The sequence below is a fragment of the Notolabrus celidotus genome, chromosome 1 (genome assembly GCF_009762535.1).
Source record: "Notolabrus celidotus isolate fNotCel1 chromosome 1, fNotCel1.pri, whole genome shotgun sequence".
Lineage (NCBI taxonomy): Eukaryota > Metazoa > Chordata > Actinopteri > Labriformes > Labridae > Notolabrus > Notolabrus celidotus.
The window spans coordinates 13,108,913-13,134,967 of NC_048272.1; the positions used below are offsets into that span (position 1 = coordinate 13,108,913).

Consider the following 26,055-nt stretch of genomic DNA (forward strand, 5'->3'; position numbering starts at 1 on the left):
ACAATGTTTTGGGCCCTAATATGACCAATTCTGCAATCGTACAGCTGTTCTGATGCTTGCAATGGCTATCTTCCTCAAATGATAACAAGAGATGGTATCACCAGTGTACCAGTTACCAGTTTATACTTCTGCGTCGAATCAACGGCATAGCCTATGCCAGAGGTTCGCGCAGCTTCCGTACCTACGCAGAGTCCTTCCACCTAGCTGCCGTGCACCTCCAAAATGTAACAACACGTAGAATCAACGCGGACCGCAAGCCCTATGATTGGTCCACTCAGCGACATTGTATTTCCCGCATTTACAGCACTTCCGGGATCCCTGCTCATCGGCCGTGTATTTCATCTCCTCCTCTCTATTCTTCATGTAATCATGTGTGTAGGATAAACAGCAGCATGTATCAGCTGTAGATTAACATAACACGCTCTGAATCGCTGTGGAAAAGTAAACAGAGATGGTAGTGGGGCCGGAAACAGACGACCGGCTAATTGCTGCATGATACAGACACATCGACGCACAAGTATGTGGTGCTCATGTCCGCGTTGACGCAGAAGTATAAATCAGGCTTTACATGCACCACCAACCGTTCACATCCATTTAACCTCATTCCCCTACAGTGCACTGCTTCAGAAATAAATTTAAAAAATGACTTTAAACAAAAACATAAGTTTGACAATTCACAGATAGTTCAATGAACTAATATCAGCACTTGAACATGGGTGCAGTTATATCAGACAAACCTCTCATATACGGGCAACCACTCTGACAGCTCAAGCTGAAAATTTCCAAACTACATTTTCTCCATTTTAAAGTTTTACAATGTTACAATGTTAGTAACATTTAGCAAACAATTTTGTCTAAAGCACTGAAATAAACTTTGGTTCTTCAGGCAAACACCATTTGAGACAGTACCACTTTTTACATAAAGTGTGACGAGACGTAATGAAAAATTTTAACTGGCAGAAGGAGCCTCACATAGGCCTCTTTCCATAGACTGTATAAAATATGGACGTAGTATCCGTGACGTCACCCATCTGTTCCTGAGAGCTGTTTTGAAGCAAATCGACGGCGGCAGCCATATTGGTAATGCGGAACTCAACCAGGCAGAGTGTGACGTAGTGTGAGCCTCTTAGCCAATGGCTGTGTGTTTCCGACCGGGAGTCACGTCAGTCATTTCTTAATTTGGGCAAAACTCGTAATCTTAATATCTTCTGAACTGTCACGTTAGAAAAAAATTCACCCCCCATACAGTGTGTGCCATAAGAGAGATTAGCTTTGTAGGGCCAAGCCGTTTTTTGAACCAGGCTGTAAACATGTGTATTAATACTGCAAAGATCGTCTTTTTCCCATTCATATCTATGTGGTTTCCGGTGTTTCTGCAGCCAGCCTCAAGCGGATTTTCGATGTATTGCAGTTTATAGCACTCGTTTGAGACCGGAGTTTGCCGCTTGCCTCTTTCCCATAGTAGGTCTGCCTCACAAATTTTCCGAAGTAATGTGTAAATGGCCGGATGTACAGACATATTCACTGTTCTCATCTCAAATATGATTTGCACTTGCCTCTTAAACCTTGGATCTTTTTCTAATGTGCCACTCGTCCAGGCTCACCCCAGTGGCATACATATGTCGTCACTATTGTGTACTTTTCCAATCCTAATGTTCTCACATCAGCTCGCCATGTCATCCCTGGGAAATTTTTCAAACAGATAAAATTGTGATAAAGTGGGTGTGTTCAGACATGTAGCCCATTCTGAAAATTTTAATAAAACACAACTTCACCTAGCCATCTCACCTATGTGTGATTTACATTGCTGAGGAGGAATAACAGTCTTGTCTTTAACAGGGAATGTAAAATAGGCTTGTAGCAACTGTATAACTGTCCTATGTATAAGACTCAAGAGTGTGTTATGTAACCATTCAATCCTTAGTTAATTCAGGTCATATTTATTTGACCAAGAGTATCACAGATTCAAAAAGTTATGAGGTCATATGAGCAGACTCACTACTTAGGTTTTCAATGACAAATGATAAACACACAGATCCCGCCTAAGGACCTATGTTTGCATAAGATCCTGGAATACAACTCTTAATAAATAACAAGCTCAATACATTAACTTGATTAAGAAAAAGGAGCTTTAGGACTTCACACAGGGGAAATTAAAGATAAAAGGAGGGCAATGAGAGTACACTTCTACCACTGTTTCCTGTACAGAGAAAAAAAAGAGGCAGAGTGATTCACTTGAGATGGAAAAAATCTGGCGGCAGTAATGTTGCTGTGCAGCAGGCGACTCACAGTCTGTGTGTGGTATTCATGCTCTCTTTTCTCCTCTTACAAAACGGGATGGGGGGAATCAGAGGGGTTAGAGAGGGAGAGAGAAAGACAGAGATGGTAGAAAAAGTGAGCGTGACAGAGTAACAAGTGAAGAAGAAGCGAGTTGATGGAAGAAGAGACACAGAAAGAAAAGCTGGTGAGAGAGAGCGAGCAGGGTTGAGCGGTACTATGCTTGAGCAGTCCTTTTGACGGAGGAGAGAGGGACTGGAGATCTATTGTTGAAATCCCATTCCTCACTGTATTGTCTGACCTTATCAATGCAGGGTCACCAGGAACAATAGTGAACGCTCCCCTAAGTTCTCATTTGTTCAGTGTCACTGCAAACAGAAAACGCAGGTGTTGCTGCATAAAATTTTCAAGCTTAATCAAAATAGTATAATCCTAGTCTTTCATGAACATGATCATGTCCGATTGTAATATGGTGTGATCAGTTTCAGGCCTAGCAAACATCTTGGTATGAAAAATAGAAGATTTCTCAATCTTAGGGTCAACCCATCAATTATACATAATTAGTTTAGTTGACCTGCCTTAATTAACCTTGATGACATCATCAGCTTTATCCGAACAGTCCGACTTCACATTTTAGAAAGAAGGGTAAGAGGGTCTAATAATGGGTGCTGCTGGGGTGCATTATGGGAAATGAGGCATTGTTTCATTCATTAAAACAAAAGTCAGAAAATCTGCTCACTGCTGCTTAATTTTTAAATTTGACCACAGATTTCCAATTAATCAGACTCCTGTGAGCTCCCTTATTTTCAGAAAAGCTTATTTTTTGTCACTCATAACTCCCCGTGAGGGAGTACAAACATTATGCTGTTGGTAATAACTTTGTTACACAAACCCTAAACATGCAAATGAGTGATAATGATATGATTTTCTATATTTTGATATACATAACTTGGCATCAAAGCTTGTTACAGCCTTCATTGCGAAGACACACAGAAACAAAGCACTGATAGAAACTGGATCAAATTATGTTTGTTTTGTCATTAGCTTGCGGCTAACTTTGTATCATATTTTGAAGTGCATCAGAGCTTGTAAATAAACACAAACAGCTAACATGGCTCACAGCTGTTGCTTTAGACCAACAGATTGAGTATGAGCTCAACAGAAGCATCATTATCACATATTTTAGTCCGTAGATGTCCTAAAATTCTCCTTATTTTACTCAGCATTGTATTACTCCCTTTCTTTCAAAAAGTTTTAACGTGGGTCACGTTTACATGTCATAAAAAAAAAATAGAGAGAATTCAGGATAAATCTGGGAAAATCACATCCTGGGCATATAATTAAGGCCAGCGAACCATTCCACAAATATATTAAGTTTTAAATGATATTCTTAAAAACTTATAAATGATCAAAGTTGTTCAATTAGACCGCTCTCCATTTCTATATTCATCACTATATTACAACTATGTCTCAATGGTAGACACAGTAGTAGACAGGTTAATGAACCTCCCAGATGAAAAGTAAACAGAAAAGCTATAAATGGCCCTCAGATGCCTCTATGATAATACATCATCAAGTGGCCTTAAGGTGATCTTTCAATGACAGAAACAAGTTGATAAGGCACCTTGTAAATGACCTTACATGCTAAAAGAAAATCTGAACTCGTGCCTTGAAAGAAAATCTTTGGTCATCTATTTTTCCAGGCAGGACCACCACCGGAGTTTGTCTGCAACTGCAAGAACACAAACAGCTGGGGTGAAACAGACCTACTGCAAACCCTATGATGCTGCACCTCAATTTATAATGACTAGAGTTTACGTCAAATTATGAGAAATATCCTTCATGAAGTTTGTACAGATCCACTGCTTTTTTTTAAATTCCGTCACAGTAAGATTGAAGGACTTGTATCTATATTACTCTGGGCTGACTTGAATGAAAGAGAAAATTCAACCTGTATGATGAAAAAAAACCTGTCTCCTCTTGGGCCAGCAGACATTTCTTATTCATTACCAGCTATAAAGCCTGACAAAGAGAACGCTTCTAGCCCTTCTTCTGCCTCTTCCCTCCCTCTCTCCCTCTCCCTGCAGCTCTTCATAGAGAACAGAGAAGAGGAATCATTCAGCTGCTGAAAAGGTTAAAGTCTAGCCGAGGGCTGGAGTTCCTGCGTCTGCCAGGGGCACCTGAAGAGGGGCAAACATTTTACCGGCAAAGAAAAGAGGGGCAGAAAAAAAAATCAACAGGCTGCCCAAGAGCTGCAGGGTCCGCGGTGAGTGCTGGTGTAGGGCCCTTGGAGAGTTTGTCTTGTAATTGAGTCAATTGTTGACCCCTGCTCAGCCTGCCTCTGCAAATCTTAGGGAGGAAAAGCCTGCCGAATAATTAATGCTCTCTCTCTCCTGCTCTACCTCTTGCTCTTCATCTATCCATCTCCTACTCCTCTTCACTCCCCCTTCCTCGCTTTCTCTTGTTTTCCGTTGTCTCAGAGGATAATTGTGCTGTGAGTCAAAGGCAGTCGTTTAAGAGAGAGAGAGAGAGAGAGAGAGAGAGAGAGAGAGAGAGAGAGGTGGGGGGGGGGGGGGGGGGGGGGGGGCTGTTCAGGGATCTGCTGAGGCTTACAATCTTCTTTTCACCCCAAATCTTACTACCCCCCCCAACTCTCACTCTCTCCTGCTTTCTCCCCCTTTTTTCATTCCTGCTTTTGTTTGCACCGTGGGATGAATTTTAATCACTTCGCTCTCCACCTCCGATCTGAGTCGCCTCCCTCATTTCTCCCCTAGTCTTTTCCCCTGCTTCCAACTCAACTCTCCTTTACCACTCCTCCAACGATCAGACCCTCAAAGGCCATGAGAAAACAAGGACACAGATATAGCCCTTTGATGGTGAGAGGAAGGGAGTATTTGTCACTCCAGGTTTAGCGCAGGCCAAATGTCTTTAACGGGCACGGGGAGAGAGGCAGAAAGAAGGCGAGAATGATAAAATAAAGGAGTTAAGGAAGGAGGAGGGGGAAAGGAGGGGGGGAGCAGGACAGAGAGAGGAGGGTCGCATTCTGTTTGTGGAGAGCGATCATTTTTAAATGCCTCCTTCATTGGAGAACACTTTGTTTGCATTAGGGCTTTAGTGTTGTGCTCCTATTGTGGTGGCTTATCCCGAGGGACAGTGCAGGCCGGGGACACTGTTGTCATTCACATTTACTCATTAGCAGGTGCTCTTAGCAAGAAGAGTTTGACAATTGCCATGATACAACTTTAAGTAGCAAGACTTAAAGCTTATTATCGTAACAGGTGCAGGTTTTATGTCAACTGGAGAAAGTAAGAACAACAAAATTACAGGAAGTAAAGGCCGGTGCACGAAGTCTTCCTAACAAGCCAGACTGTGTCCCATGAAGGATAGATTATTTGTTACAAGTTCCCACAGCTCTTCCTCAGTTCATCGGCCTGCAGCACATTTGTCCCTGTCTGACTGGTCTGCACCAGCTGAAGACATTTACAAGGGACATAATACAGTCAGACAACTTGGACATTATTTATGGTGATGCCAGGATGTCAGCACAAGTGTAGTAATCTATGGTATGAGTTCATCAACCCAGAGAAGCTGAGGCCACTTGATCCTTGTGGTAATGTTATAACATAGACAGTATGTGTGAGGATGGACTTACAGTCTTAGGGTGCTAAGCTTATATATTTACAGCTAGTGCTACTGAATAGGTATCTTCCAATACATTCAAGGAGAAAGAAATAATGTCATTTAAAGCTGCTTCATTTCTGCGACAGCTGTATTTTGCCTTGACTTTTACAATAAAACTTGCGAGTCAGGCGTTATATATGAAGTATGATGATAGTTTTACCATTTCAACTTGTACTATTAATATGAATATTGCTCTTGAATTACGTTTTTTATACTTATTTTCATTTATTTGAGTACATTTCAATTTTTGAGGCAATTTTAGACTTTTTCTTTATTTAATTCTTATTGTTCAAGGTAAGAATATGAATACCTCCCCTCACCACTGTACACATCATCCAGTAACTGTAATAACTTCTTTTTAGAGCTAACCTGTTGGGTAACAGCCAGTTTAATTTGGTGTTACAGGAAGAGTCCAGTCCCAACTGCCCCTCTCTGTCTCTCTCTCTCCACTCTTCTCGGCCCTCCTTGTGCACTGTTTGGTAGGAAATCCTGAACAAACCACGGCTGTTTGTTCTCTCTTTGTCAATGACGGGATTTTATTGACTTCTACTATTGACAATCGCTCGACTCCTGTTGGCCTCACACAAGCTGGATAACGCTGTGCAAATACGTGTATGTACACACACACACATTAACAATCTGTCCGGAACACGCTCACAACCTGTGTCCGAATTACGCAGAGCACACTGCAGGGAGGCCTGGAGGGAAGATAAATCAGAGGATGAAAGTGTTTTGTATCAATGCAACTGGCTTTGAATACCAAAAGAAGTATGCATGTGTCAGGTGGAAATTCCAACAGATGTCACAAGACTCTGTAAACGAAACACTATATGATCAGAGTGAAAACATGAGCACTGATTCTCATCCATGACACATTTTAATAAGCTTGTACAAGATTTTTGAGTGTAGCTGCAGACACCCTTTTTTCTTCAAAAAAATGACACAATGTCAGTTTGGAATTCAACACAACGTTATGTGAATGTTTTTTCAGTCTTAGGATGCTGTACTTTTGGAAACTGTAAGGGACGCTCTTGAGCCAATTTGCCTCGCCCAGTTTTAAAACAGAGTTTGAAGTGTTCACTAAGTTTCATGACTATTTGAAAATGTCAAATGATCCAAAAAGGCAACAACATGATAAAAATGATATCCTCATACGCGCTGCAATTCTGCAACAGTGCTGGAATGGAGTTCTGCCATCATTAAGCCTTTGTACTTGCACATTGCAGCCCCAATGTAGTAATATTGGTGTCCCAGTGTGTGATTAAACATCGCATTAAGGGGATGCAGAAGCTTGTAAGAACACAGTGTAACAGATGAGGTGTAACAGGCACAAATATTTTGCCCTGAAATGGTGGTACGTAAGCATCTTTTGTCAAACTTGGATTATTACAACAGGACCTTGTTGGGATCTAAGGACCTATTCACATAGAAAATCAAAAAGGTAAAAATTTGGCCACCAACTGTGAGGAACATTGTTTAAAAGTCAGTTATTTGGTGATAAGATTACCTTTAACTGGAACTAGACACAGGGCTTAGGCATCCTACTCACCCATAAATCAGAAAAATGTTGGGGTCTAACAAGAGAAGAAGTTACTTTTATGATTCCACACTTATCAAAACTTTTTAAAGACTAAATCTGACATTTTCTGGGGCTTAATATCCAACAACCATTTTTAAAAATAACATTTTACTCTAGAATAAAAAAAATCAAATTAAAGGTTTAAAAAAACCTTTAGTTCATTTGGTATATTTTGGGACATCTAAGTCAAATATATAAGGCAACTAGGTGAAACACAGCTATAGAGACCTGTTTTGTCACCATTCATAGCAGTTAAATGCATAACCGTGAATCCAGTTAACTGAAACGGGAGAGAGGAAAATGCTCCAGATTTTTTGGCTCTGACTCAGAGCAGAAAGGGAGCTTAAGAAGAGAGGTAAAAAAAGACATCAGTAGCGAGCGAGCGAGAGAGTGGGAGAGAGGGAGATGGAGTAGTGAGAAGAGGATGACAAAAAAAACACACATACACACACAGAGTGGTGCAGAGCTTCTGTGTCAATGGAGGAGATCATGGATGCCAGTAGGGGGCTCAGCCTTCAGCACAATAGACCCCCAACTGAGCCAAGACCCCTAATACCCATACTCCTATTTCACACATCTTTTCAAAGCACCCATACAAGCCACATCACCCCCGTCCCCCGCCTCCACACTCTGGCATTGCCCCCGTGATTGCAGCCAGGGTGACAATAGCGAGAAAACCCTTAGCGGTGCAACTAAGGGGCCGTCCAGGGACTCACACAGGGGCCATCAGGACACCTTGTCTTTGTGTATTGGAAGACAATAGCGACATCTCAGGAACAGCAGTAAAAGCTTCCTCTGTCCTGGCAGGGAGCTGCTAAGAATGACAGGGGCATCAAGTGTCAAGTGATAAATGGGTCATTATCATCTGATCTGAGGTGAAGTGTGGAGCTGATAATGAGCTGCCGTGTCAAAATCACAGCAACTAGCAAGGGTCTGTTGTGCTGCCACTCAAATGTCATTCACAACTTTTGGAGAACAGTTGTTTTCAGTCAATCTGGAGAAATTTCAACAAGTTTTTGAGGCTGGTATACCATAAAAAAGAATTAATCATCAGAGCTATGATGTAAATGCTTCCCAAAACGTAACAAGACATAAATATTTAATACACATCCACGACTGTTAGAGGCTTATATTTTCTAGCTCCTCCCCAGTCTGGTTAGAACTGAAGAAGCCTTTCGGAGGAGAGGTGAAACGTCTTCAAGAATTTTTCTACCAGTCCAGTTGCCTTATGGATCAAGCTTTGGAATACATATTTAATAGTTATCCTTCTTTTAAACAAGATCAATCTCCAAGTTATTCAAAGGTGACTACAGGCAGTATTCATAAAAGATCTTACAGTCTTCAGGGCGTGATCTAGACGTTGCAACGAGAGAGACATGCAAACATTTCTCTTCTGCCAAAAGAAAACATCTTGAAAAACCTAATCGTTGGGAGCAGGGAGGAAAAATATACCTCAACATCCTGGGCAGGTCCAGGGGAATCCTGGCTCTGACCCAAACACTGGAAACAGGGCAAAGAAGGCCGGGCTTTGTAGGAGCATAGTGAGGGGTGCTGGGTAACTAAAAGATGATTTACATTGGCAAAAATGTAAATTTCAAACATGAGGCTTTTGAAACACCTCCAAATCGGAATGTTGTATGCAAGCAGCTGAGCTCACCTCAGATATTTTCTTTCTTATAAAAAAATCTTAATATTGAAACAAGACATGTTTTTATTAGCTGCTTTGTTCCTTGAGGAGCTCATTACATCGGTACCCCAAGGCTTTTATCAGGCTAACAAACTAGCCTTTAGTCATGACCTAGCTTAGCTCCACTAGTCTCTCAACCCCGGCTGCTGGCCTCCACTCAAGCAGACCCCCTCCTCCATTTACAAGGCCCTTCAGTGGCCGCCTGGTTGCTAGACAATGTGCTTGGTTACGTGGGTTATGTAAAGACCCTCCTGCACACAAAAGCCAATGTGGGCGCCTGTTATGTGCAGCTCTTCAGAGCCCCGGGTCAGTTAGCAGAAGAGCTCAGGCGCTAACACTCCAAGTTAAAAACGTTTGCTCTTCAATGTGTTTACTGTGGTAGAGAGAGAGAGGAGAGAGGAGAGAGGATAGGAGAGAAGAGGAGAAGACAAGAGAAGGACATTGAGGAGAGGAGAGTCAATTATCTTCTATTTGCTAATTCCACTTCTCAACTTCCACAACACGCTTGTTTAGGGCTAATACAACCCCTTGTTGACCTATGGCTGCATTAGAGGAAAGTTTGCTGTTTCTACCTTCCACTCATTACCAGTCTTTCTTAGTGATCACCGGTCTATGTTAAATACTTGATTCTTATTGGTAAAAACCACATCATAGCTTTAATTAACTCTGAATAGCAAAGAAACACCTGGTAGAACCAGATCACAAACATCATATCATATAATCATTTATTTCATGAGGCTAAACAGCATGGGGGATATTTTCATTATCACATTTAATGTATTTGGGGAACACAAAACTTTTGGTTTGTGGTTAAAGGCTGATCAGTCACCACCAGACCCGTCGCCAGACCTCAGTCTTAAGGGGGGCATATGAAATGCATGGGAGGGCACAATTATTATTAGCCTACAGAACGTATATTTTTAATAATCCTATACTCTATTCGCGCAGCACGTAATCATCAGGTTAAACATAACCAACAGCAATATGACCATGCAGGTATAGCCTACGACATCAGTCCTCATCATTTAAAGCAATACAGTACATAGAAGCAATGTTATGAATATCCATAAAACACTTGACTATACAACATATTAGATGTAACACCAGAAGCATCTCTCAAACATTGCATTTTAAAGCAGTCAACAGAGGGATATGCATTGCCACTAGACACACACACACACACACACACACACACACACACACACACACACACACACACACGCACATACACACGCACAGAGACTTTGAACCTACCGGTACTTTGAGAGGAGGCGGCGCTGTCCTCTCTCCAGTCCCTCCTGTCAGTACAGCGGGAGGCGGCGTTTCTCCGAGCTGAACCTCCTCATCAATGTGTCCTTCCACTCGGACTTAAACTTGTGAGTGAGGTCCTTTTCAAAAGCAAGCTGAATCAGCTGGGCCTTGCGTCTGTGCAGCATACTGCGCCGATGCTCCGAGAAGACGCTTTTCAGCGTGGAAAATGAGTTTTCACACATTGCTGTGGAAGCTCCTAAAGTCAGGGCAAGGGTGTAGGCAATGAAAACAGTCGGCATAGCCTGGAGTGCACTGTTGAATGTGCTGAGGATGTTGGCTATTGTCCATTTTCCATCTTCGGGGGGAACCGCGGTGTCAGTCATTTTCTTCACCAGGAACTCACGAGCCACAGTATATTCAGATTCAGACACATTAGTTCCAGCTAAAACCAGGAGAGGGGTTATCTTTGATGGGTCCAGGAAATGATCCTCGGCCTCTGGGTTCAAAGCAGCCAGTGCGCCAATGAGCTCGCTACTGCGCTCTCCAAAACGCGCATCCATCTCTCCCTGCACAGCATCTATAACACTGTAAAATAGTCTCTTGAACTCAGTGTTCTCGTCTATGTCACTTTGTGACTGACCAACTGTTTCCTCAACTGCAAATCCGTGGAGGTTCTTGTTAATTGTGCGTCTTCTCTTGCTTGCAATGGGGTCGGTCACCGGCACAGCCTCGGTGGCCGTGGCTGGAGGAGCGCAGAGATCCCACAGTGCAGAAAACCCGTTTTCTGTGCGCAGTTTCTTCACGCAGTCAGAAGCGCTGTTCACAAGTGTCACCGCAGTGAACAAGTCCATATTTTCGGCTTGTAGTAGTCTGTTAGGCGGCTCGAAAAGTGACAATAGTTTCATAGTAAGGTGCGCAATGAAAAGAAAACTGCGCTGCGTAATGGCACGAAGCAGCCCCGTAGCCTCGACGCGCACCTCCGCTCCAAGGCCTCGCGTGTTTTCCACCGCGGTCAGTAATGTGGCTATGTCATGAAAACTCTTCACCACAACTTTGACCGTTGCCAAGTGGCCAGTCCATCTCTGGTCCAAGAGACGTTTTAGGGTCTCGCCTTTGTAAAGAATAGCCACGGTTGGCTTCCTGATGAAGTTGTACAGCATGTTGCATACTCCAAAAAAATCCTCGACAGCTGCTTCACTGGACATGGCATGAATCACAACCAGATGAAGTTGGTGATTAAAGCAGTGAATATATGGTATTTTACGATTCAGCTTGTTTTGGAGCAATTTCTGCACACCACCATGCCTGCCAGACATGAGTGATGCGCCATCATAAACCTGACTCAGGATTTTGTCCGTGCTGAGTCCGGCGCTGGTGAGCTCATCAATGATGACACCTGTCAAAGCCTCTGCATTACCTTTCTCAGATGTGGCCATTACCAAGAGGCGCTCACACACACCATAGCTTTCGTCAACAAAACGCACAACTACAGATATATTTTCTTGGCCTAAAGGATCCCGTGTGCTATCCACTTTAATTGAATACCAGCTATCGCCGATTTGTCTCACTATCTCCTCTGTCACAAGTTTGCTCATCATTTCGATAATCTCGTTTTGTATCTGTGGACTGGTATAGCGTGCATTCTGTGGGATTGTTTTTATAATCCTCGTCAGTTCTGGATCTTTGCGCATGGTGTACTCTAAGAGAGACAAGAACAGCCCCATGGAGCTATCATCGTCCAGCACACTGGCAAAACCAGCATTATCTCCACGTAACGGCAATTGATTCACCACTAAAAACTCCAGCATATCAATTACAGCTGACATGTAGTATCTGTTGCGAGCCAGTTGCTCTGAATTTAAGAGAGTGGAAATCTCTTTCCCTGTCTCTCTACGTTTCTCTGAATCTCTCCACATTGCCTCACAGGCTAAATGTTCTTTTGAAGCTGCATGCTTATTTAAGCCCTTGCCTGTTTCAATTGCATGTTTCCAATCATTAAATCCCTTAATGGAGAAGGTCGCGTCCGATGATACAGATTTGAATTTCCTGCAGGCATAACAAAATGCGGTGTCCTTCTCCACCGAGTACTCAAGCCAGTCCCTGTTCAAATACCAGCTAGAGGAAAATGATCGTTTTTTTGAACCAAACATTTTGACTGGATATTTCTTCAACACAACCTGTTTGGGTTTGTCCGTGCCGAGGTCACTCACACCCACTGATCCAACAGGCAGTTGTGGCCCAAATATGGCCCCAGTCGCGGTTGCACCTGACTTGTTAGCCTCCGTTCCGTGGCCGCTGCAGGTCCTGCCAGGCCCAGGGTCGGGCTCCACGGAGCTACTAGCAACGGGCTGAGGCTCATACTGTCGTCCAGGGTCTCCTTCTCCAACGACAACATCAGGTGGGCTTTTCAACCACTTACGAATATCCATTTTGATGATTAACCAGAGATGAAATAGTAAGCCGGCGAAAACTCAAGCTTCAATTTCAAAAATGCGCGGTAAATGTTTAGCGGCTACGTCACGTAGGCTACGTCACGTTTTCAGTAACGCCGTGATAGGCTGTAGTGTGGATTCCGATCAATCAAACAAAATCACACAATTTTTTATTTACATTTTTATTGTTTTAATGATAAAGAAGCAACATTACTGTTTCTCAACACAAAATTAGCTACTATGATGATATAGAATAATTTTTTTTTTTTTTTTTTTTAAGAGATCTGTGCCTCAAGTGGGGGGGCACAAGCATTTCGGGGGGCGGGCCTGGCCCCCTATGGCCCGCCCATAGCGACGGGCCTGGTCACCACTAGGGTTGCAAAGGGGTGGAACATTTCCGGTAATTTTTTGGAAAGTTTCTGGTAAATTTTCATGGGAAGTTAAGCCAGGGAATTTGGGAAATATTCCAAATCGGAAGCTTTTCATGGGAACTTATGGGAATTAACTGGGTAATTTACTGGAAAGGTATCACATCCAAGCATAAATATTTGTTTTGCTATAAGCAGACATCCATCCAAAATAATACAATTAAAACAGATTTATTTGTAAGTAGAACTTTATCAAGTGTTAAATATTTTATTGAACAATCAGCTCTTTCATTGAAGAACAAAAACATGAATGTTGAATTAAATATTACTTATCCCCCCCGACCCAACCCATTCAAAAATTAACAAAAATGCAATCCCAAAAAAGTCCCATTCAAAATGTTAAATGAAAAGAGCCCCTCTCCCTCCAAAAAAAGTCCCATTCAACATGCAAATAAAAAAGCATCTTCCCTCAAGCTTCTCAAGCCTAGCCTCTTCAGGATTCTAGAGATCATCTGTGCATGTGATGGAGGAATGCACAGTGCATGTAGGGGGCATGGTCTCAATAGCCCTGCAGTGAGCAGTGTGCTATGTGCATGTGATTGAGGAATAGCATAGATATTCAACTGTACTTGCATGAAATCTGGTTGTTTTAACAGGATTATGCTAAAATATATTTCCCCAACTATATTTAAGTTCCCTATTAAGAGCCAACCTTCAATTTAGTAAATTCCTGGTTTATTCCAATTTATTCCCATAAATTCCTGTTAATTCCCATGGAAAGTTTCCAACTTTGAAAATTCCCGTAATTTTGCAACCCTAGTCACCACCAAAGAAAAGAAGAGGTGAGGAGGAGAACAGCACAGAAACTAGCAAGGGATGTTAAACACCAAAGAGTTGGGTGGAAAAGACGTCGACCAAATTGAAGAAAACAGAAACAAAGCAACTACAACACACAACACAGTATCGGCTTAGTTAGTGTTAAAGGGTTGGTTGAGAGAGGGAAAAATGCCACCAGACTTAAAAGTTAAGAGGAGCTGATACAGGCGCCACTGTTATTTTATGCTTCTGCTGAATGCCAACAGAGAAAAATGTAATGTTAAGTAGACCTGCTAGCAGGCTAACAAGAATATTGCTGCCATTAAAACACTACCAGCTGTCAAATCTGAGGGACCATTTTTTTTGCAGCATAAATAAATCATCTTTAAATCAATACATTTCGTCGATTTGTTTGTATATTCAGTTGTCAGTAGGATAATAAGCTGGGTAATGTATAGTGAGCAGGTAGCTATAACCACCAGCTCACCACACATTATCTCATTCATAAATCCACAATGTTACATTCCATGTTTGTCCTAGGCTCTTGTTCCAAGTGACTTCACTATTGGTTTTTGTCTCTCTCATTTCTACAAAAGCTGCCTTTCCAACACAAATGTTCACATAGAACAACTTGAAATTTTATTATCAGGTACAAAATATGATGTTTGATCTGGGACCAAGTGAAAATAAATTCACTATGTTCTCCTACTTAAAAAGTAGTTTGAAATGTAAACAATCCATTCAAAGTAACATTTCAGGGCTATTTAAGAAATATTTTCCATCCACACTAATACATCTTTAATTGCATATCACATGACCTTTCACTTAGTCTGGGCATGGAAATGTCATGTAAACAGGAAGTACTGTCGGACCCTTATAATGCTGGAAGTCACTGAAGAAAAGCATGCCTCCTGCACATGTTAAAAGTAGTAGCATCAGATACATACAACTTGTGATAGGCAAGGATTCAATTGTCTGTATCCTTTTTGATTGAGGATTTAGCAAACGAGCTAGTAAAGTTATTTTATCTTTATAATGAAAATATTTCTGCATGCAAATTTGGTAACCTGTTCTTGTGCACGTTCAGATCGATATCAACATTTCCCTCATTCTGCATCTATCAGCTAGTAGAAAGCCCTGCGTGTGTGTGTGTGTGTGTGTGTGTGTGTGTGTGTGTGTGTGTTTGTGTGTGTCAATAGGTGACAACAGACATAAGAGCCCTCCAGGCAATGACATGGTGGTAAGCCACACACCTCAGACACACCACCAGTCTGCTCTGATGGCCAACCATCGGGGGGAAAAGCAGTGAGGTAACGAAAGCCACTGTGTGTAAAGGTTCAACTCAAAGACACACAGATTTGCTTACACAGAAATACACAGATCCCGCTGATGTTTGAACACCGCAGACTGTCTCCCAACATGCAGACTGAGAGAGATCAGGCATGATGTGGAACCACATAAACATGCCAAAACCCTGACTGGGTAAAATTATAGCACTGAACTGAAACCACAGATTTTGTTTCCTGAGTTTAAAAAGCAGAGAGCATAAAATATAATTGAGGACGTTGGTTAATGTGACGACTTGTTTTTGAGAAGAACACCCTTTGTTACATCATCTCAAATATGCACATTTACGTTTTGAAATATGACAGAAAAAATTATATTTAAAAACATGAAGACTTTGGGATTTAAGTTAATATTACAGACATTTCTTACAATATTTTAGCCTTTTTTTGGACCAAATTTTTAATCAGTTAATCGAGAAAATAATTGGCAGTTTAACAAAATAATTGCTATTTTAAGATAAAAAATTTTAGCTGCTGAAAAAGCAAAGGAAAAGCAGATTTTCCAAAAGCTTGTTGTCCATTTTTACAGAGTAAGTTTTGATATGTTAGTTCCACCTTGTTTTGAGTTAGTTTGATTGCATATAATACTCAATTAGTTATTCTAGTTCAAAAGCTGCTGCCATGTAAAAGCAGATTTTGTTTATCCGGTAAACACACTGTCAACTGACTTAATTGTGTGAAAGAACCAATGCATGCATACCAATATTTATTTTCCATTGCAACAAGAGACATCACATGTTTAACCGAAGCTTTTACATTTCTCTGCTATCTCTGAGATAAAACTCACAGAGACAGAGGAGTGTTTAGGCAACCTGAGATGAACCTGGACCACAGTCAACTTCAGCTAATTGAATTTTTCACCATGTCCTAGACAGTCACCTCCAGCCGTAGAGAAAAAAACAATCATATCTCTGAACATCTTAAGACGCATGCTTCCACAACGAGACTACCAGAGGCACACAGACACACACTGTATAGGCTCTTACATGCATACACTCACTCTGACACCTAGTCACCCTCACACACACACTACGTCTGACAAGCCGGAGCATGTGTGAGAGAGCTCGTTGGTTGGAAACAGACGTCCCCCTGCCCCGAGGCTCGGCTCTATCCCACAGGAAGCTGGAGTGTGAGCCGGGACACACAAGACGAGGGAGGAGAGGGGAGGGGGGTGCAGCCACAAGAACTCAGCTGTCTGGAACTGAAAAGATCTAATCACTAGCTGATAATTTGATTCATGTTTGTAAATTGATTTATTGATGCTACTCAAGTTACTTAGAGTGACTTTACTGATGATTGCAGGGAAAAGTTGCAAAAAAACAGCTCTGTGTGTTATATAAAAACATATAATATAGCCTAAGGATGATCAAATCATGTTCTCCAATCCAAGCTCCAATGTTGGACTCTAACGCTGACTTTGAGGCCAAGTTATAGTACAAAGAGTCTTAAAGGGACAGTTCACCATTTTTCAGACATATGCTCATTTGCTTATCTTGGAGGGAGATAATGAGACAGTGGATACCACTTTAATGTCTGTATCGTAAATATGAAGCTATCACCACCTGGCGGCTAACTTTGCTTAAGACTTAAACAGGAAAAAACAGCTATGTCTTGGTCCAGGAAATGGACATCTTGAAGCTGTAAATGTTTCAATGTTCTCCAGGTGATACCCAATGCTAATGGAAAAATATTTTTGCAAAAACACTCACCAACTGAGCATTTCTCTTCAAATGCTGGGGGGAGAGTCTTTATTTTGTGGCGATCTTATTCAATATTTGTTAAATTTTTATTCAAACACCTGCTGTGTTCAGGTTCATCCCACCATTTTATTTGGCAACTTTGCTCAATTGCTTTTTCCTGCTGTGTCAGGATGTTCTTAGTCAGACTTTTGTGCTTCATCATAGTCACATGATTGCAAAAAAAAAAAAAATTTAAACAAGGAAAAATTACTTCCCTACTCTTAAGAATGAAAAGTTAAATTGTTTGTCATTCATGAACACTAAAGCAACACCTTTCCTAATCCAGCTTTCTTTCCAATACTTCCAGTTTTCTCTCACCATCACATCAGGGTGGTCATTTAATTAATGAGCAGCTTCTGTTCAGAAAGAGTTTGTTGGTAAAAAGAATTCTGCTTTAAACTTTATAATACAATGTCCTTTAAGCAAAGTAGTCAAACATTTGTACCAATAAAATCGCATTCCTGGCCACAAGCTTGGACCCAAAAGAGTCCACAAGTTCCACTAATCATCAACAACTTCCGCCCTTTGCACAACATCCACATCTGGGACCCTTCGCCCACTGAACGCCCAAGCACAAGCACATAACACTTAACATTCACACAGGCACATTGACACACACAAGTGCTCACCACATTTCTGCTCCACAGCTGCACCAGAAGACAAGCGTAGATAAATAAGCCTTTTGAATGGGATCCTGTGAGTTTCAGCTTTGAACGTGCAGCAATTGTTCTTGACAGTTAAACTAATTTCTCTCCACATATCCCAAGTGATCTGTTCCTCTCACCGCACTGAGAACTCAAAGACAGTATGTATCAGTCTGTGTGTCAGCGAAAAAAAACAGGGCTTTAGAATGGACTACAGGTGCTAGCTAATAAGGGCCAATAAATGTGCCACAGCAGAACAACTGCCTGTCCCGTCCTGAATGGAGATAACGGGAACAGAGGGATGGACAAAGGGGGTTTAACTGCTGGGGAAATGATCAGCAGTCGGGAAAATCTGACAGTTACAACCTGCCGCTGAGTCGTCATATTGGGAGAAAGGGAAGTGAGCTGACTGATGTTAAAGTACCCCGCCATGCCAAGAAAATCGCATGGCACCATTAGATGGTTCTCTGAAATTAAACTAAGTGTAAACACATGACCAACACCTTTATCATAACTGCAACAACAACTCACCTAATATTAACTAAAATATTTTAACCAACACTTAACTTTATAGAAACAGAACAAAACCTGCAGCAGGTGTCAAATTTTTATGAACTGGATTTAAAGTTCATGTTTTTCATTAGTGCAAACCAAAGCTCATTGAAAAACTTCTTACTAAGACCAATTTCACAAAAGCCACGTTTTCACCAACAACAAATTACGCCAATTATTTTCCTCAATTAATCGCCAAAAATCTTTCGATTTGAAAAATTGCAGATATACCATGGTACCAAACACCTCTTTTCCATCCTTTCTACATTACCCACAAGATAGTTGTGTTCCAATTCACGGGCTGCATCCTTCACAGCACATATTTCAACTTGCTGTCACTGTAGTGCATCAAAGGCTGTCCCATTTTGGATACTCCTTCAAATGCGTCCTTCTGTTCCCAGGCCACGAAGGCTGCATCCTTCATGGCTCGACATATCCCATGGTTCAATTTGCTAAGTCAAACAAGATGGTGGACTCTATGGCAGCCACGTAATAAACATACAAGTGTAAGTATTTTGTTCTGACTTGCTGGCTATAAGTTCTGGCACAGTTGGCAACAATAGCTAACCTAAGCAGTGAGAGAATGAGGGGGGAACAGCTAGTAGTGGAAAATGGAAATCCTCTGTAAAGCGGGCTGTATTATTTGAGTTTGGTCTGAGTGGTCTACACGGGCCAGTTTCTTCATAGCCTGGGCCCTTCAAAGGATGCTACACCTGCATTGGAACACATCTAATAAAATACTTTGTATACTAACTCAGGTCGTAACGGTTAAGCCTGAAACACTGAAGTCCATTGATTGGTTAGCAGAATCTTTACTTCTTGCATGACAAAGGACCAATTAATTAAGTGAACCCTTATCAATTTGTTTACTCCCTTGCATTAGATATGGTGTGATATAACTGATACAATGAAAATGTCTAACAAGAACTTAAATCCTCATAAAGCAGTCAGTGGATTGGCAACGATATACTTACTTTTCCTTTTAATTTGTTCAATCTAAAGCAGTAGTTTTAAACCATTTTGCTTTCTGCCCCATAAAAAGGTTGTACAATTATCTGATGTATTTTACAAGGAAAGCTAAGTAAACTTTTTCACAAAGGTTCATGAAAATTTGTATTGTCGGGACTTCACAGTCTATATAAAAATGTAGTGTTCAGGCCGGTGTAGGGGGAAAAAATGTCATAAAACAAGAACAATTTTGGCAGCTGTGTTCATTCATTCATCTATACATTCTCTTTTCTCAGGGTTTGGTATTGGCGGGGGCTTGCACATTTCCCAGCATGCACTCGGTGTAAAAGCATGGAACCATCCTGCACAGGTCACCCGTCCATCACAGAACGAACACACAACGCTGTCCTCTGTGTGAAAAGAAAAGTGAGCGTGGATCCCTGTTGACCCTCTGTGTATTCAGCTGAGTCTGCTCCCATAAGCCCCGGCAGAAATGCCCAGCATGGTACCTCCATCCAAAGACCAAGAAACTCACTCTCACAGCCTCGTCCTTTCACTGTGCCCTGCCCTCTTTCTGCCTCTCTCTCTCTCTCTCACACACACACAGAAAGACAGTATCTCCCCCCTTCATTTACTCTTCCTCTATCCCGCGCTTTTACTCAATCTCCAGCTAGCAGGTGCATCACTGTGTTCTGCAAGCTGATCCCGCTCTGCTCCCCCCTGCATACAGACGGTGATGACGACAGGAGGAGCATCAGGAGAAAGAAGTACAGGAGGAGGAGGAGAAGAACAGCTCTGGACCTGAAACAACAACAGCTGCGACAGCCGCATTGTCATTCCAACATTTGTTTCATGCTGAGTGCAGCAGCAGGTCAGTTAACAGCATGGGAACCAAGGAGGTGACATGATTTTGCATCCTCAGCTAAAAAGACAGGTTGAATTTTGTTTGCTGCTATGTAATTTAACTATTAGATTTACTGACTGGCAGAAAGTTCACCAGCAACAATTGACCATTATTTTGCTATTTTTAAGTAATATACTTGATGTTTCCAGCCTCTTAAATCTGAGGATTAAATGTTTATCCTTCTATTGAAGTAAATAACTTTTGAGCATGAGACATTTGAAGATGTCACCCCAGACCGCTGTCATTCAAAACTGACTTTTTGTTTTTAATTTTTGCTTTCAATCATAATTTATTTATCTGTTGCAGCCTTAAAATATGTCACTTGAGAAAAGCTCTTGGAAAGGATAATTTCAGGGAGGTAAACAAATGTCAGAGGAAAAAGTGTGAACCTGTCTTTGTAAGTGGATTATATTAAGAGTTAAAAACTTTATATATTTGGGCATTTCTAGACAAAGGATAAGGCACTATCCAGAATCTTAAAACCTTTGGAGGCATAGAGTTTGTAGCAGTCTTAACATGCTGAAACTTTAACCATTTATTCCACTAAAACAGAAGCTCTTCTCAGTAGCACGGTGATGGTGTTAAACCCTCCACAGTCATCACACCTGCATCCACTCAGTCACACCAGGAAGGTGAGTCATTTCTCTGAGTCTTCTTCTGGAGAAATGACATGCAGGGAGGGCTTTGTGTGTGGCCAAAAACAGGCTACTGGTGCTGAGGAAACAACAAACTGTGTCACAATTCGAACGACATGAAGAACAATATTTAACTAACAGTTGTGCTGCCACGTCACTTACACTCTTCTCCAGGAAAAAAAAATAAAACATTCAAACCTGTGAGGCTTTGTAACCTTAAGCTGCTGTTATGTTTTGTGTTTCAGCAAGCACACTATAATCATGAGTCCTTTTTTTACTGCCTCTCTTTCTGTTCCTTATTGGTAACCAGGAAATGAAGCCCCTCCTTGTGTAATTAATGGGCACAATTATGTAATTGAGGAGTGGTCTGCAGTTCGCTGCAAACAGGACCAGATGTCCCGCCAGTGGAGGGGTTCAGTTGTTCTGACTTACAGTGGGGTCAGCGCCCATACCAAGACCTAGCTCGCCCCCACGCAGTCACCCAGACCCTCTTTTCTTTCTCTTGTAAATAAAGACTTAATGGTTTACAAGCCGTCCAATAACCGTAATACCTTCAGAGCGAATTAGCTCACAAAGCAGCCAGACGCACAGGCTGGAGTGAGCTGAGGCTGAAAGAAATTCACCCACATGTGTTTCTTTTCTTCTCAGAAGCAGAGTTTTAATGTTTTAACTTCAAGGATTATGTGTTTTATTTATTTATTTTCTAAAGTTTTCTAACATTTTTGTGATTAAAGCCTTGACAATAATTTAAAACTACAGATAAATAGTATCTTTATGTCATAAAACAACCACTTGTTTACTTCCTTTCGTCCTCTTATTGTTGCTCTGTGTATGCATGCATGGACTTGTGTTTTTCAGTGTTTTGTGTGAGTGTGTGTCAGCACATAATCGTGGTGAACCGACCGACCAACCACCCTCTAAATTTGAAGTTTAGGTTATTGCTGGGCTGATTTACATGCTGCTGATGTCATCGCCCTCGCTGTGTATTCACAGAGGAAGAGAGAAAACCTCCCTGTTTTCTAGAGTTACAGAGACTCAGCAGTGCACGGACCTCTCAGTGTTTAGCGTCGACAATCTTTTACCGTTTTTACTAAAAGATTATTTCAACATTTTATATCTAAGCATTTGTAAGAGTGACGGACAGATTACATCCAACACTGAACCTCCTCGGTTAAAAACACAGCCTGATAGCGGGTTGATGAGTGAGCTACTCTCCCTCATCCTAAACATGAGGGAATCTGTCCCAAAGCTAGATGTGGATCCAGATCTTTCTCATGCTGAGCAAAACAAACAGTCACTGCTGGCATGAAATACAGAGCAGCCAGAATTATGTCTTATCTGATCCAAGTTCTTGAGCAGTGACAAGAAGTGTCTCTGCCTTTTTTGAGCACAAACTGCTTCTCATAAGAAATCAGTTTGAGCCCGTGAATAAGTTAAACTTGATATTTTAATAGAACTAAACAGAGGAAATGCCATAACAGCCTCTCGGTTAACACTACCATGCAGTAATAACCACTATGTTTTGCTAGAGCGTCCAGTAAAGTCCCAGAATTAAAGACTAAAAATAGGTCTTAAAAGTAAAATATACAATCTGAAACTTTGCAAACTTGTTGCTCAATAAGTGGCACAAAAGTCAGTTGGTTTGGTTAAGTCATGCGGGGCAGGGCCGAGCAGTCAGTCAGCCAGTCAGGACGGTCGACTTGTAAATGTGTTCCAGCAGGAAAAGCCAAGCTTCAGAGCAAGGCGAGCAGTCTGGAGTCGGCAACTTTCCCCTGCTGCAGCTAGCGCACCGCCCTCCCTGCAGCCCACCCAAGAAGCAGCCCATGGGCATAAATTTGAGAGGCTGACTCGCTGCGGATTTAAAACAATCTGTATCTCTCTCTCTCTCTCTCTCTCTCTCTCTCTCTCTCTCTCTCTCTCTCTCTCTCTCTCTGTCTCCCTCTCTCCCCTCTACACTTACTATGAAACTTTTCTCTCGTTCAGCCTGTACTCTCTTCTTCTTCTTCCCCTCTTTCCTTTCCAACAAATTCCACTGTTAATGAAAATGGAAAGCTCTGTCTCAGCGCATGCCAGTAACATTATTTTTCTAAAGTCTTAATTAAGTCTGCAAAAATGCAGCAAATACACAGGAGAAGTATTTTCTAGTGTTACTGTATGATCTCTGAAAGGGATTCTTCTCCTCCGAATGTACTGTAATTGCAAAACGAGTTTTTTTTAATAAAGGAGACTACAAGCTACTAAACACAAACTTCCAAAAATAGCTTCAACAGAGTAATTTCTGTTACAGATTTTTTTAAGTAGATTTTATTGATGTATTAAATAGTGTTTCAGCTTATGCTTTGAAATATGTTTACATTGAAAAGTGGTGCCCATAAAGTGGTCTCTAATTATTTCAAAGCAGTTTCCTGTCACATTTTTCAAAGTGATTAACATTTATGTTTTTACAGATTAGTTTAAAGTTTGCTTTTTATAAAAACAATAAGTTTACATGTTTAAACAAAGTGTACATTTACACTTGTAAAATAAGTTTACAGTAATGTTTTTAAAAGTAGGTTATGTTAGCTCTTTTAAAAGTTCACATTTAAAATTTTAAAAAATAGTTTACGCATTTTTAAAAGTTGTTATGTGTTTAAAAGGAGGTTATATTTGGTGTATTTTTAAGTAGTAAATATTTTCATTTTCACAATAAGTTTACATTATATGTTTTAAAGTTCATAATACTTATATTTTTCAAGTAGTTTACGATTCATATTTTAAAATAAGTCCTCATTAAATCTGATTGTAAACTAAATTCTTTACAGTTTTTAAAATGGCTAACATTTACTTTTTTTAAAGTTGTTTTCCTTTACATCTAAAAAAAATATTAGACACTTTGGGAAGGAATCACCCAGTCAATTCACTTTAATTTAGACTACAGCAAAACAAAATATATTGTACACACACAACGTCTTGTTTTTTTATCATCTGCTGTTCAACCTCTTTAACTTTGGTTTGTTTGTAAATGCTTTTATGTGTAGGGGAATTGTCACCATGTCTCCTACAAAATCAATCAACCGATGCTTGTTAATTAAATAAAGGTGAGGAGTTTTTCCTGAATCATCAGTGTTGGTTTGTGACTTTCCACACTGAGCCTGATGTCGTTCAAAGCCTTCAGCAGGCTGGACGTCATGTCAGTGACTGTTGTAGTAAATATGAGGCTGTTTGATTGAGGGTGCCGTTACCTTTGACCACAGCAGATTCATGTCAGTGTATCGGTGACGGCTCGGCCTGCATTTGGCTTGCAGTGGTAGTAAGTCATGTGCGTGTGTCACTGTGCTACGTCCATGCATGCGCACTGACTTCCTGTTATGGCATCTGATCTGGTTAAACGTGGCATCAGCAGGCTGCTGTAGATTCTCACAACTGTCACTTACAGACAGAGCAGGGAAACAGGAATAGAAGAAGACGCATGAGTCTGAGAAGCAGGGGAAGAGGAGAAAGAATGGGGATGTAATACATTTTAGGACACAGTGGAGGGAGGGAGATCAAAAGAGAAGAAACATACAAAGAGAAAGAGTCTCCTTCTTTTTTTAACAGCCCCAGAGGGCTGACCACGGTTCTTGTCTTATAAATATACAGTATGAAGCAGTAATTGCAGTGCGGTTTGGGTCATCCATTGGTTTAAAATCTGTTTTGTAACTCTATAAGCCTGGAACACATTGAGATGGTCTTCTGTTTACATTAAGGTATATACAAGATGGCGTCCTTTAGGGTGAATGCACTCAAACCTCTTTCCACTCACTTCAGAAGATCTTAGGAAATTGACACCCCTAAGAACATATTCTCTTGTACCTTTTATCTTTGACATTTTGGGCTGCTCAAGTTACCCTTAAGAGGATCTTTACAAAGCCATCAAAACCCTCAATCCTCATCTACCTTCTAAACTAAGACTGGTTATTAACACTTAAAGGTACAGTGCGTACAAATGGGAATATTCAGCGATATCTAGCCATCAGATTCCAGAATTTAAATGGTCTCTTGCTTATCCCTCCCGTCAATAAAGCGACAGTGGCTTTTGAATACTTATATAAAAAAATATATGTATGCTCATTTTAAATTTGATGCCAGTAACACCTTTCAAAACAGTTCTGACTGGGCTATGTTAACCATTGTGTTAGCATTTGAGAACTGAGAAGACCAGATCTAGAGTTTTGAAAGTGACACGGTGTGCCATTCTTATCTGATACAGGATTTCTGCTGCTCAACAGTTTAGTGTCTCCTTTGTTGTATCTTTTGTTTCATGATTCGCCAAATGATTTCAATGGCTGACAAGTCGGGACTGCAGGCAGGACAGTTTAGCACCCAGACTCTTCTACTACTGAGCCCTGCTGCTGGAAGAATTTGGTTTGGTAAAGTCTTGTAGAAATATCCAAGGTCTTTCCCTGAAAGAGGAATTGTCTAAACAATGATTTGTAGCCGATGCAGTGATTTCCACTGTAGAGTCATGTCTGTTTTTAATGCAGTGCTGCCTTAGAGCCCACAGATCACAGCCATCCAGTATCGGTTTCCAGCCTTATGACTATGTTTATTTTAGTAGCTTATGAAGAGGCGCCATCAGTCTATTTCATAACCTAAAAAACTCATGACCCACAATTTAAAATCTCCTCACAAGACCTTTAAAAACTTAATTTGAGTTATATCATTGTTGCTGCACACCACTGCATGAGTAATCCCAGGCTGTGTAACTTCATATCAGGATACTCCGTGTACACATTAGGATAGAGTTCGGTATGTGGATCTGAGCGTTGCCCCAAGAACATCTGCCTGCCTGCCAAGGATCCTCTGATGTTATCTTATCTCAGATAACTCAGTTGTTGTCCAGAAAGCTCATCACAAACACACGCAATATGGAAACGCCTATGCGATCTTTCTCAACTCAGCATCTCTCACACCGTCTCCCTCCGGCTCTCTTTATTTTGCTCGGTAGAAGTCGGAAATAGTTATTCCACCAATAAAATGTAATAGTCTATCACATAAAACGGCAGTGGAGATTTAGTGACTTACCATACAAGTGCTAAGGAGGAGTAATCTAGCCTCTTTAATTGAAGTTAAAATGAGAGTTTGCACCTTTCTTGGAGAGAGAAGAAAGCCTGTGTAATCTGGATCACATTTTTGGGCATTTTTTGTGTTCTCGTGAACTCAAAAGGCTTCAACAGT

The 26,055-nt window shown here is 41.1% G+C and overlaps 1 protein-coding gene across 2 annotated transcripts in view; it reads right to left on the reverse strand.

The window, feature by feature from the left end:
• The window catches only part of gli1 (GLI family zinc finger 1), a 61,028-nt gene that overhangs the window by 29,324 nt on the left and 5,649 nt on the right, over window positions 1-26,055 (reverse strand). The window lies entirely within an intron of this gene.